General features: G+C 34.5%; 1 protein-coding gene across 12 annotated transcripts in view; it reads right to left on the bottom strand.

Annotated features, from left to right (window-relative positions):
• LOC115210389 (bone morphogenetic protein 1) overlaps positions 1 to 15,008 on the bottom strand; it is a 2,987,986-nt gene that overhangs the window by 157,470 nt on the left and 2,815,508 nt on the right. The gene's annotated exons all lie outside the window — the stretch shown is intronic.

The raw sequence follows: 15,008 nt of genomic DNA, 5'->3' as shown, positions 1-15,008 counted from the left end.
CACATGAGACCTAGTGTTCCTCTCCTAAAATGGTACTGTGACAACAGCTAGGGATCCTGCGCTCCCAGTGGTTTTACTGCAAACCCTGGCACCAACCAAGGGTGTTCTCTGAGTCCCCACATTCAGATGGTATATCATCACTTATGTTTGTTAACCCATAGCAATCTTTATAGTCATCTCATTTGCCATTCCATGTACTGAAAGAAAGTCTTACAATGATAGAAGAAAAGCAATATGTGCAGACCTAATCAGTTGGAAGTGCGCAGCAAGTTACAACTTTCATCTGTCATCTATGCTTTAAACCATGCAGATCTACAATGGGACTGAATAGTCATCTGAGAGGTTATGGATGGAAGATCAGAAATGCTATTGACAACAAAGAAGCACAAGGAGGTAGCAATCATCTGTGAAGATGGAGCAATCACTATGTATGTATGTGTGTGCATGCATATATGGAAATGTGTGTGTGTGTGTGTGTGTGCATGCATGAGGCTGGTGGTTCTATTCCTATCTCACTATCAAACATTCACACATGCATGCAGAATGTATCTCTTCAACTTGTCTGAAACAATCAGCTATACATGATTTTTACTGATTCTTCTATCTGTCTTTATCTGCTAATAATTAGTTCTTCAGTAGATTGTTAATTAGAATCCTACTGATAAAAAAGAACCATTCCGTTTATCCATAGAACTATGTTGAGTGAGGATTATTGTAATTCCTCTATTGACAAAAATGGATGTTGGCCAAGCTAATCGAGATTCTTGGTTGTGTGTTACACAAAAGAAATTATTGTAACTTAATACAGCTTCTACATGCTGTTGTATCGCTTACAGTTAATAATCAATAGCTCGCATACAGTCTAACTTATTCACTCTCTCTTCTATTCACACCATCAATGCCCTCTTTCTCTTTTCATCTATCTATCTACCTATCTAACCACACATTCAAACATATTGTTTATTCACACATATACTTGCCCAATCTGCAGGACACATGTACACGCACACACAAGCCCATGTTTTATTTTCTACAAACTGTAGCATATACAATACATATGCATGTTTCTTTATATACACTCACTGATCTCGTACAAGCTACTCATCTTCTTTGTTGCCATTATATAGAAATGCCTACTCCTCAACACACACATACACACATTGTATTTTTCCTTCAATCTTTTCCTTTCATTCTGTCATAAACATACTCAGACATAAAACACTTGCATTTTGATGCCCATTTAGGAATATTCAGCCTTGAACTGTGGTCTTTTAATTCTTGGATTCTACCATTCCTCAACACACAATACGCATGTGATTATAACGTTGCTTACTTATCTGGTTCCACATTTCATAGTCAATATTTAAAGCAGAGAAGACTGATTCATGAAGTATTTTCCTTTGAAAGAATGTTACCATCTTTAGGGACTTGCTTCTGTTATAAGAAAGCTATTTATATACGAACAAATTACAAAGATTATATATATATATATATATATATATATGCATATATATATATCGTGCTAGCGCGGAAAACGGACGTTAAACGATGATGATGATATATATATATATATATTTATATGCATATATATATCATCATCATTGATCATGGTTTATCCCTGTGCCAGGTGTATATATATATATACATATGTAGATATATATACACACATACTGTATGCATGTGTGTGTAGTTAGCATATGGATGAATGTATACACATATTTATATGTATAGACAGACATAAATATACATATATGTAGTAATATACATGTGTGTATGTGTGTGTGCGGGTGTACACACAGATAAATAGACTGTCAGACAGATACTGATATACATACATACATACACATGTATATATGGGCATACATAACTATATGTCTTCCTTATTTCTTCATGTGTGAAACAGATATACAAACATTTGCAAATAGTACTGTACTTTATCATAAAAACCACAGAACAAACACATTTTCTATTAATACAAGTAAAAAAACCTCTGGACACAATTTCAATGCAGACGAATTTCTTTCCATATTTTCCTTGTTTTGCTTCTTTTTATACCTAGTATGATCTTTCAAGTAAGAAATAACGTACCTGATGAACTTGTCATTACTTATAATCAAAATATCAATCAAATTCATACTATTTCACACTTGATGTAAAACTGCCTTTATCTTTCTATAGTTAATTGCTAAATCTGTCATACTGTCTGAACAATTTCTAGCTCTGTAAGATTCATCATTAAGTTCGTTAATGTGGTCTCTGTCTACTATTAAAATAAAGAAATTATTACTATTATCATTAATTTTATTATTATTATCATTATAATTATTATTGTTTCTATTATTATTAAGGCGACAAGCTGGCAGAATTGTTAGCACACTGCACAAAATGCTTAGTGGTATTTCGTCTGTTGCTACATTCTGAGTTCAAATTCTGCTGAGGTCAACTTTGCCTTTCATCCTTTCAGGGTCAATAAATTAAGTACCAGTAAAACACTGGGATTGATGTAATCAACTAGTCTCCTTCCCCCAAGTTTCAAGCTTTGTGCCTTTACTAGAAAGGAGGAGGAGGATGATTATTATTATTATCATTATTATTATTACTATTATATGAAGTTAGTGGATTGACAGAATCATTAAAGCATTGGAAAAATGCCTTGCAATACTTGTTTCAGCTCTAAACTTTCTGAGTTCAAATCATGCCAAAGGTCAATTCTGTATTTCGTTCTTCTGGGTTCGACAGAGTTGACGAACACCTTCCCCCAAAATTTCTGGTCTTGTGTCTAAATTAGAAACAAAAACAATCATCACCACCAACACCATCATCATCAATACCACCACCATCATACGTAGTAGTAGTAGTAGTACTGGTGGTGGTGGTGGTGGTCATAGTAGGGACCATGGTCTTGATCATAGTGGTGTTGCACTCGTTGGATATAATGGTGTTGACCACTATTGGATGTAGTGGTCAAAAGATTCAAACCTTCTTATCTAACTAAAGCCAGGGCTGCTGTTCCATGTAAATGAATTCTACCATATTTCCACTATACGCTTAAATAGTATAAGATATATTAGTCCACAGCTCTACTGCATTGGCTGTCTTCCCTCACAAAAGCACCAGCTCCACCACTCTCACTACTACTGCTATTGTTACTACTACTACTACTACTACTACTACATGTCAATAGTGTTTGTCGGTGGAGGGCTTCCAAAAATTAAATTAGAGTTCATGATATAGAAAAGTCTTTTAGCAAATATCACGAACTATAATGTGGTATTTGGATCAACTCCATAAGTGAAGGTCTACTAACATAGTTAGAGACTTCTCTGATGTCACGAAATACCTACAACAGTCAGTTCACTGCCACTAACAATCATCGGCAACAGAAGAAGCAGTAGCGGCAGTAGCAGCAGCTTCTATCTTCACTGTTATCTCATTGTCTACTACTGTTTTGTGTCTGTGTGCGTACGGGTATGTCTATGGTGTGTGTGTGTGTGTGTGAGCGTGTGCATGTATGCTCATAAAAAAATGTATATAAAGAAATTATTGTTTTTTGCACGTACCGTCAATAAAGCACATGCATTCATTGATTAGTTTATATATCTACATACATGTGCAAATGCATACATATATATCAATACAGATGCAAATGCTGAAAAGCTGCAGATGTAGTAGAATTCAATTATATAACATAGATGTTATTTCTCTAAATGTAAGATCTCGACTGATAGGAAAATGAATAGGATGTTATGACGTTCATGCCTTTCCCATGAATGTTAGCAACTTAAATGACATGAACTACCCTTAGCTGAGGATTTACACTGTCAGGTACATTTTTTTTCGCAGAAAATTATCCAATGAAAATAGTTGAAATTCTTACATAAACTAATAAAAACCGATAGTGCTGTTCCAGCAGGTCTTAGCCCTGATGGCTAAAACTAACTGAAGAACTATATTGATACACATTAGTAAACACCTCAGTTCAAGTGAAAAAATACCATAGCACACTAATATGGTATGTGGACTATTATACTAAAGAAACAGTCTTTGACTTTAGGCTACTACTATAGCATATTGAATTTTATTACACTTGCCATATTATACACCACTACCACAACTTCCCATCACCACCATCTTCTTCATTCAATGTTGCAAACCACAAAAAAATTAGTTGCCACGGTTTTTGTCACGTTTTATTGCTTGAGTGTTGTTAGTGCTGGTGCTTCAGAAACTACTGAAGCTAACAAGTTCAAATATTTATCATTATTACCATGCCGAACATTTTCTTTCTTTTTCTCTCTATTCTTTTAGTTTTCTGCTTTCAAAGGGTTTCTTTTCATTTTTTGTTGTTTTGTTTTCTTTTTTTAGTAACTTATTTGATTATTAAGTATGTGTTCTTTACCACATGCTATATACAGACAATATGGCCAAAGGAAAATGTTTCAGACAAGAATTCTGCATACTGGTGAAAGTAGCTTTCGTGGTTGTTTCTTTTTGTCAGCTGGCTTTGACAACAAAATCTACTCCAATTTACATTGTCTTTATTGAGCAGAAATTTTGATCAACTAATCTTATTGGAATTATTCCCCTTGTCTGTTGTTTGTAGACTTAAACACAGCTTGAGGAAAATTTTTGTCTACTCATCTTAATTCATCGAAGTCAACACACTTATAAAATAAAATATGAGTGACCCTACAGCTACTTTTATTTAAAATGCAGAACATTTCCCCAAACTATTTTCCCTCTGCCATATTGCTGTTATTCATAATCAACATCCCTTTTTTTTTTTACTTTTATTTCTACATGTATTGAGCACTGTAAGTCTTGACGACTTAGTAAAATGCAATTTAACTGAGGAGGCCTATTAAAACTGAAACAGCTGCGTTCACCAAAGAGCTTTAAAGACCAGATTAACACCAATCTGTATGATTTATATTTCATTTCATTCAACTAAATTCATTACAATTATGTCCTTTGCATGTTGTTTTTAGATTTCGAATACCTCTAAGGGAAGTTTTTTTTCCACTAATTATTTGGATAATCTCAGTTGACCCCAATTTTTATGTCATATGCAAGTTACACAGACAATAGAATGGAAGGATGAACAGTGGGTAAAATGCAAACATTATTACTCAATAATAATCACTAAACTAAATAGTAGTTACGGTAGTTAAAATATATATAAAATGTCATGTATTCTAAAATATAGACTATGTGATAAAAAAAAAGCTCTTTTCATTTCATTCAACATCTTTTATGTTAATAATGAGTCAAATACGTTTTTGACTATGTAATGGAAGGGAGAAATTGCATGTTAATCAAAGACAATGATTGAGTTTCTCCTCAGTAAAGACAGCCAAAAATTGTAAGGCTTAGCATTTGTAGCAAATTTGAAGGTTTTAGCTGTGTGCTATCTGTGAATAAGGAGCATGTAGCAGAGCAATGTGGATACCTTGATATGAGTAGTAATTGAGATTTATGAGAGATGAATGAGATTAGATCATCATATTCTCTTTCATTTTCATTAAAGGGCATATGTCTAAGGTCTTCTAGAGAAGCACAGCAACAAGGTGTTTAGGATATGAATGGATGATACTTATATCTTTAAAATAAGAGACTATAAAATAAACACCACAAAGATGTTATGTTTATGTACCATTAATATAAATTTAAAAAAAAAAACATTTTCAAGAGACATATTAAGCTTAATCTTCCACATCGAACTTAAATGAATGCTGACTATGTTCTTAAACCGTATTTAAAGAATGCAAAGTCAGAAGAAGATGTACAAGTTTAAGCAACTTGCTTTGCAGTATTTCTTGAGTGTATCCTTGACTCTGGTAATGTATGGGAAATAGTCTATTGCCTCCACATCTAAATCCCTTCATCTCACTTCTCTTCCTCTCCTTCTCTCACATGAAGGATAACAGATGGGTAAAGAAGCATGAGAATATCCAAGATGAATGAAACTGTGGAAGAGGGAGATCAAGGAAAGCCCTGGGCAGAAATAGTAAAAGGTGATTCCAGGAAGGTGAACCTCACACAAAAGATCTAATAAACGGAGAGATGCTGAGTAGAAGACCTGTTCAAATCATGCAAGCGTGGAAAAGTAAATGGAAAATGATTATTATTTTTCTATGTATGTTTTTGTGTGCATGCATGTATGTATCCATGGATGTAGACATAGGTTTCTGACAATGTCTTGCTATACCAGTATATATTAACTATATCTCTATACCTTCTACTATACCAACATTCATAAAATGTTTTTACATATATACCCCTAAACACACACACACACAAATATGTATATCTATGCACACACATACATAGGGGTATGTATATAAAAACATTTACATACACACACATACATAGGGGTATGTATATAAAAACATTTACATACACACACATACATATAAATATATACATAGCTATACGTATGCATACATATATATATATACATATATATATTATATACATATACATACATATATATATATAGATAGAGAGAGAGCTACACACACACACACATACATATACATATACACACACACACATACATACATATACATATACACACACATATATATATATACATATACACACACATATATATATATACATATACACATATATATATAGATAAATATATATATATATATACATACACACGCAACACACACACATATATATATATATATATATATATATATATATATATATATATATATATATATATATATACGTACATATGCATGTATGTCTACATGATGTATTGTATATAAATGTGTGTATGTGTGAGTGTAGTTAAACCACAAGATTTTGTAAGAATATATTCAAGTGGTGCACATCGCCAATGACCAGCCGCTGGCTATTTGGGATCATCTCCATTCTATGATGTAATTACACTTTCAATCTTGTTGAAAATAAAGATTTTCTTCTTTGCTAGATTCTCTGCTGACCAAGTAGACGTGCAAACAGAACTGAAATACTGGCATCAGCTTTCTAATTTAGTCTTCCTGAAGGCAACGATAGCCATGGCACTGTAGAACAGTCAGCGGAAGATACGTGATTAAATGCCTGTTGGAAGTTATTGCATTATTTCTCAAAATCCTAATGCTTATGCATGCACACACACACACACACACACATGCACGCACGCAAAGATGTGCATACATGCGCATGTGCATACTTACATACACATACAGAGGATAAATATTTATCTCATGCGGAACTTGAATTGTTTAGCGTTTATTGATCATAGATCTCCATTAGTAGTATATTAGCCCTATTGTCTTCATGTAGCAAGCGAACAAGAATGAAGGAGTTCGTGCCTTTTCCAGGAACATTAATAAAATAATTAAAAGACCAACAAATACAATTTGAGTTCACAATGATCTAAACTCCCACGCTACATCACGCACTTACTGTGCATAATAAATGTATATAAGTGCATGTGTGTGTGCTTATGTTTGCATGTATGTGTATATTTATATATATATATATATATATATATGAAAATACAGTGTACATTTAAACACATAAGAGGTATCCATCATAGGATTCCTTTCACGCTAGAAGGAACAGCTAAAGTACAAACCACTATTAGGGATAAAAACTTGAAAGGAATGAAAAATAAAAAACATTTACCATCTATTGACTAATTTTTCTATATGCTAGGCCACAGATAGTAAAACTTTCTAAAATCTTTATTACCCTGATATTGTTAATATATATATACATACATACATACATATATATATACACATTATTCACACATACACGTGTGTGTGCATGTCTGTGTGAATATCAAGCTCTAAGTTTTCAGGCTATTAGAGTACTTTTCCTGCATAGTACATATTATGCAGAACCTGTCCATGTATAGCAGATTCCTTCCATGCCAAGTAGTAACTGCAAGCGGTATAATAACAGAGTTATGATCTCACTACTAATAACACAGAACAGCCAAGAGCTGTATTTAAAAGACTGACCTATGCACAAAACCGTTTCTTCCACCTATGAAACTGAATTAGCAATATTAACACAGAGGCTGTGTATTGGTGAATATTAATATAAAAATTCAAACTTCCTACTGCACTTCTCATGGAAACATGTTTGCATTTATTTCAAATTGTATTAGCTCTACTATAAATATTCTTTACCGCAGTTATATTATAAATGTATATATAAATGGGCCTCATGGAGGCAATGACAAATGACTGAGACCTTTGGCAATAAGCCATGCTTGAGAAGAAGACCTATCAAGCCAAGTGAAATCGTAGTTGTGGCAGATACTGGTGTCATGTAACTGGCATGTAGAAGCATCCATTATATTCTTGGAGTGGTCAGCATCCAGCTGCAGAAAACATGCAAAAATCAGACTGGAGTCTGGATCAGCTCCTCAACTTACCAGCTCTGGTCAAACCGTCCAACCCATGCCAGCATGGACAAGAGACGTTAAATAATGATGATGATGGTGTAGAGTAAGAGATGAATTTTTACACACACACATATATATATTTCACTAACAAGAAAAAAAACAACTTATAATAGCATTGCTGATTAGTACTAGCTTTGCCATCATGTGACTATGTGTGTGTATTCATACACACACATGCAGCATACTAAATATATATATATATACGTGCATGTGTGTATGTGTGAATTCTTTTTGGAATATTCATGAAATGACTGCCCCAAATACTGAGATAAAAAGAAGATTTATGAAGCAATTCTCATCTATTAAACCTGTGAAATATATATGACACATATTCGTATGTATGATTATACGTGCATGCACATACGTGTGGATGTATGTATCCATGCATATTAAAACACACACACACATGCAGAAACAACAAGAAGAATATATTTGATCGATATTCTGTTCATTTTGAATGGAATGAATCCAAACCTATAAGCATTCTTACTTCAGCGTATACTGATTAAAAACCCAAGAATCGAGAATTAAGAAACATCTTTTCTACTTGCATCTAGAATAAAAGACTATCTCTATTAACAAAGCAGAACTAGTGATGGAAAGAGAAAGGGAGAAACCGAAAGAAATCAAGTATAATGATGCGCAGAAGATAGAAGAAAAAAATAGGTGCCCATGGCAGGGAATGGGAGGATAAATTACCCCTTTTATCTGACTTATTAATTAGGTACAGATTATGTTGCTTGCAAAAATCAACCCACTAGAATATATATATATATATATATATACACACACACACACATACATACATATATAGCATAAATGGTGTAAATAGGTACATATGTATAAGCATATATGTGTGTGTGTATCAATAAGCATGTATGTGTGAATATATATGTATCTATAAATATACATATGTATGTGTATACACACACATATACTCACATGCATATTTATTAATACATATATAACTACAGATATCTATCTATCTATCTCTCTATATATAGATACATACGTACATAAATATATATGCATACATATATATATACACAAACATACATACACACACACACACACGTACATATATACACACACACATATACACATATACTTATATATTTATACATGCACATATATACTACGAGTGGAGTTCTTTTCAAGACACAACTCAAGATATTTCACAGCAACTCTCTTTCTCTCTTTTCTCCCACTCCTACTTGTTTAGACCAACTACAGGTGGTGTAATGTAGCCTACATCTGTCGGTGAACGTATTTTGCAGAAAAATCTATTCGTTGATAGATTTGTGAGACTTTGAGGAGAAAAATTAAGGATATCGGTTTCCTTAAATAGTGTATGAATTACGTAATAAAAGTACAAAAGTAAATAAAAGTACGAGTACAATCTGATAGGGTAAATATCAAAAGAAATGTGGAACAAGCTGTTGAGGGAGATAGGATCTTGGATGGATGAAATGATAAACACGTAACAAGGCTTGTCTTGAAATAATTTTCTTTGGTAAATATGCCATGTGCCTACGTGTGTGTATCTTTTATCCTTTACTTGATTCAGTCATTGGACTGTGACCATGCTGGGGCACCACCTTGAAGGGCGTAATCAAACAAATCAACCCCTGTACTTATTGTTATTAATATTTTATGGTCCTGCAAAGCTACGAAGACATAAACCTATTTCTTTACTACCCACAAGGGGCTTGCTAAACACAGAGGAAACAAACAAGGACAGACAGACGGATTTAAGTCGATTGTATCGACCCCAGTGCGTAACTGGTACTTAATTCATCGACCCTGAAAGGATGAAAGGTAAAGTCGACCTCGATGGAAATTGAACTCAGAACGTAACGGCAGACGAAATACCGCTCGGCATTTCGCCCGACGTGCTAACAATTCTGCCAGCTCACCGCCAAACCAACACAGGTTGTTAAACAACGGTGATGGAACACACACACATTGGTTTTAGCAGAAAGATTTGGAAGAATTAGAAGAAAGTTTTCTAGTAATTTTCCTTCATGTAAATAAACGTTCATGTTAATTTAAGAATTTGCCAGCAAAATCTTATAATAAAATGGCAATGTTCTAAAAGATGTACATGTTTATATGTTTTGTATGAAAATAAAAGTATTTACAGGCTTGTACTGAGTTTCCATCAACTAAATTCATTCACAAAATATTGGTCAGCCTGGAGGAGCGGGGCCATTCCCATGCAACAGGACTGAACTTAAAACCACATACACACACACATAGTGAGATTCTTTATCATGTATGCAGGTAAAATTTGAAAACCGAAAGTGGATCAAGTGTGAGGGGAACCAGTACTTCTGTTTCAATTCTCAACGTGTGTATGTGTATAGGATAACATATTTTGAATGAGTTTACTGGTTAAAATGAAAAATGCATATCGTCTTTTGTATGTAGCTTGGATGTTAAGAATAATCTATAACGCTTTTCTTGGAATATAACACACATACGTACATATATGTGCCAGAACTATCTCTACTGTATACTCTCTGTTTTGCCTTCCTTTCTTATTCTATTTTTCTTTCTACTTCCTTCCTTTCCATCTTCACTTCTATTTCTTCATCTTGAAAGCTATCTCTCCCTCCCTCCCTTTCAACTCGCCTTCCATATTTCTTTATATATATATATATATATATATATAAAGAAATATGGAATACATATATATACATACATATATATATATATATATATATATATACATACATACATATATATACATACATATATATATACATACATACATATATATATATATATTTCACAGAGACTATAGGTGTTTGTATGTATGCATATGTATGTATTTATGTATTTATGTATGTATGCATTTATGTATGTATGTATGTATGTATATATATGTCTAATGCTATGAGTGAAGTGTGAAGAAAGACAGAAGGAATGAGAGTAGAGAAAGGGTAGAAAAGTAGGGAGGGAGGGAGGAAGGAAAGAAGGAAGTAAATAAGATACAAGAAGAAAGAAAAAGAAAAATATGAAAAACAAAATGAAGAAGCAAGCACAAGCTGCATGATTCAATTCAAATTGGATCCATTGTGAAAAGTGTACAAGTGTTTGGTGAATTGAACGTGGAGAGACGTCTGAAAGTTTACATGTAAGCTGCTAACAAGTTCTCTTAGCTAAAAATAGTGAGACTTACAATACAACCGAACGTTGATATGTTGTTGTTTTACACACGCACGTATACATACATGTGTGTATGTGTGTGTGTGTGTGCGTGCTTGCCTATGATGAGCATCTATGTATGTATGTGTGTACGTGAGTGAGTGCGTGTGAATGTATTATGTATGCATGTATACATACAAATATTCATATGTGAATACGTGTGTGTGTGTGTGTGTGTGTGTGTTGTGTGTGTGGTGCTTGCCTATGATGAGCATCTACGTATGTATGTGTGTATGTACGTGAGTGCGTGTGAATGTATTATGTATGCATATATAACATACAAATATTCATATGTGAATACGTGTGTGTGTGTGTGTGTGTGTGTGTGTGTGGTGCTTGCCTATGATGAGCATCTATGTATGTATGTGTGTATGTACGTGAGTGCGTGTGAATGTATTATGTATGCATGTATACATACAAATATTCATATGTGAATACGTGTGTGTGTTTTTATGTGTGTGTGTGTGTGTGCATCAACATTTTGGTTTTAAAGTATTGAATGGCGGCAGCAGCAAGTTACGGTTCCTTCCAATACAAGCAAAATATTTCAGCTTTGCTCATCGATATCGCTTAGACAAAATTAGATGGATGACTGCGTCAGACGCTCACAAGGGAATATAAAGTGATGTTATACTGCGTTAGGTTGACTGAAAGAACGAGAGAGAATATAGTGTGTGTGTGTATGTGAGGGAAAGGGAAAGGCTGAGAGAGGGGGGAACGGAGGATGAGACGGGCGATAATGGCAAAGAAGACAGTCGTAGAGTTGGTAGTGCAAGATATATACTGAAGGAGATTGATGGAAAACAGTGGTGTGGAAGGAAAATGAGAATGAACAGAGAGACAAGACTGACAGAAAAAGAGAGACTAAGGTGGTGAGAAGGAGGGAAAGACCAGATTAGAAAGAGAAAGAACGGATTAGAGAGAGAGAGAGATAGATAGACAGAGAGAAAGAGAGGGAGGGAGAGAGAGAGAGAGAGAGAGAGCATGGAATGTGTAAAAAGAAAAAAAAAGAAAGATATGATTTTAGTCGTGGTGGTGATAAAAAAAAATATAGAATAAGCAGTAGAAGATTGTGGGGTAATAACTACGAGACAATATGGAAAGAGCAGTAAAGAGAAAAAAATTAGTATTAACATGAGTGAGAGAGAGAGAGTGTGTGTGTGGGCATATGGAGTGATAAAAGAATATGAAGAAAGCATAAATGATTGACTGGCAAGCAGATACAGTGGAAGAGACAGTTTATACATACGGATATATTATGTAAGTGCCCAAGTACGAAACACTCGGCCCTTAAGTTGTTATTCCTTTAACGAAATCTTTATATAAATAAACAAAGCTGAAGTCGTCTGTGCGTGACAGGTTTGGTAGCCTTCAACTAACACCACTATCTCCTCCGAGACCCTGAGGCGCAAGTTGACCAAAATTGAGAGTATGATAGAAGAAGGCTTGCTCTTCCTTCCGTAGAAGAAAAAATTCAAATCGGACCATCTTAGCACCAAAAATTATTTACATCAAAAAGGTGCTTTTTTTTTCTATGAAAATCCCTATTTTTTGACTGCTGTGTCGCCATTTTTCGGTGTATTTCAATCAGACTACTTTTCAAAAATTCCAATTCTAAAGGGTCGAAACAAACCCGAACAACGCCGGGCGATACTGCTAGTATTAGAATAAAAATGTACATACTCATATGTAAATAGATAAACAAATAAGTAGATAGATAGATAGATAGATAGATAGATAGATAGATAGATAGATAGATAGATAGATAGATAGATAGATAGATACGTACGCACACACATACGGCATAACCAAATGGTTAAGGAGTTTGATTTGACAACCACAAAATTACGGGTCCGAGTCCATTGTGAATGGTAGCTTGAAATGTCGTTTTCTAAAACCCCGGGTTGTTCTATACTTTGTGGATGGAAGTTTTTAGATGGAAACTAAACAGAAGCCTGTCAAGTGGATTGTACCTTGTGCCTGGAATTCATCCGCGTCACACACTCTCACGGTGATTTTGCCTGAAAATCATATTCAGGGATCGTAGACATTGGTCTCTATACTGCTCCATTACCTACATGTTAGTTCAGTAGCAGAATTGATCAAACAAAAGAATCCTCACACACACACACATGTTGCATCTGACAAATCAAACTACGAGTCCCTTCACCAACCATCCCTTCTCTTTATACCATATAAACTTGTATGTATGTATGTATATCATTATTCAGTTTTATTTCAAGATTTCTTGCCAATACAGAAAGAGCCGGTTTCTAACCTAGATCCAAGGCGCCTTCATTGGAATTTCAACAACATTAACAGGGTATTTTTTGTATGTGTGTATATGTATAGATTTGTATGTTTTGTTTTATGTAGTTTCATGCCTATAGCTGGACATGATCATATATACTTAAATGGTCAACTTATGGAAAGCTTTACAGATTCATACAGTTCCACTGATGGCTTGGATCTGTAGTCTTCGAATCAGCTTTCTCCTTTCTGGTTTTGAGAAGCCTAATTTCTCAAGATTGGAATTTAGGCAATGTGTTACATATCCCAGTGCCCCAATAATTACAGTTATAAACCTGAACTTGTAATCTGGATAGAGTAGCTGTAGATTCCTCAATAGTTCAGCGTAAGTATTTTCTTTTTCGCTGATCTTTAACTTCATGTTAACATCTGCTGGACAACTGATTTCCACAACTGTACACAGTTTCTCTTCTTTATATCAGGTCAGGTCTATTATGTTTACATTTTATTGGGGCTCCACCAGAACTCCTTTTTAGCTTCTACTATACTGTAGGTTCTTATTGTATGTATGTATGTATGTATGTATGTATGTATGTATGTATGTATGTGTGTATGTATGTATGTTACACTTCCAGAAGGGAAGGGTCTTCCTTTGATTCTGACATGCAATGTCTGTGCAAGACCCTGTCTCAGTAAAGCTGGACTCATGAGTCATCTTCGTAGTCATAAAACGAGACAGATGAGTGACAACCTGGCCACTGGTGGTGGTGTAACACACCATACTAATCATATCTGTCGGGCATGTGGAAGAGAGTGTAATTGGGCAGGAGGACTTAAACGACATGCAAAGGTACATGAAGCCCAGTTACAACTACAGCCGGCTATTACCAGTAAAGGTTTTAGTTGCCAATTTTGTACAAGACATTGTAGATCTTTAGCTGGGCTAAACAGTCACATTCGATCATAGCACCAGTAACAGTTAAGCTTCGTGCAATGGCCATACTCGATAACGAGGGGGCAGCCATAAATGTATGTATGTATGTATGATTTATCTTTCAGTTTCATTTAATTTCTTCTTGAGAGATTTCAAGCCAGCCTCTACAAAGCAACA

This window comes from Octopus sinensis, linkage group LG4 (genome assembly GCF_006345805.1).
Source record: "Octopus sinensis linkage group LG4, ASM634580v1, whole genome shotgun sequence".
Classification (NCBI taxonomy): Eukaryota; Metazoa; Mollusca; class Cephalopoda; order Octopoda; family Octopodidae; genus Octopus; species Octopus sinensis.
The sequence above is the reverse complement of the archived record's forward strand: the minus strand, read 5'-3'. Positions and strand labels throughout refer to the sequence as shown.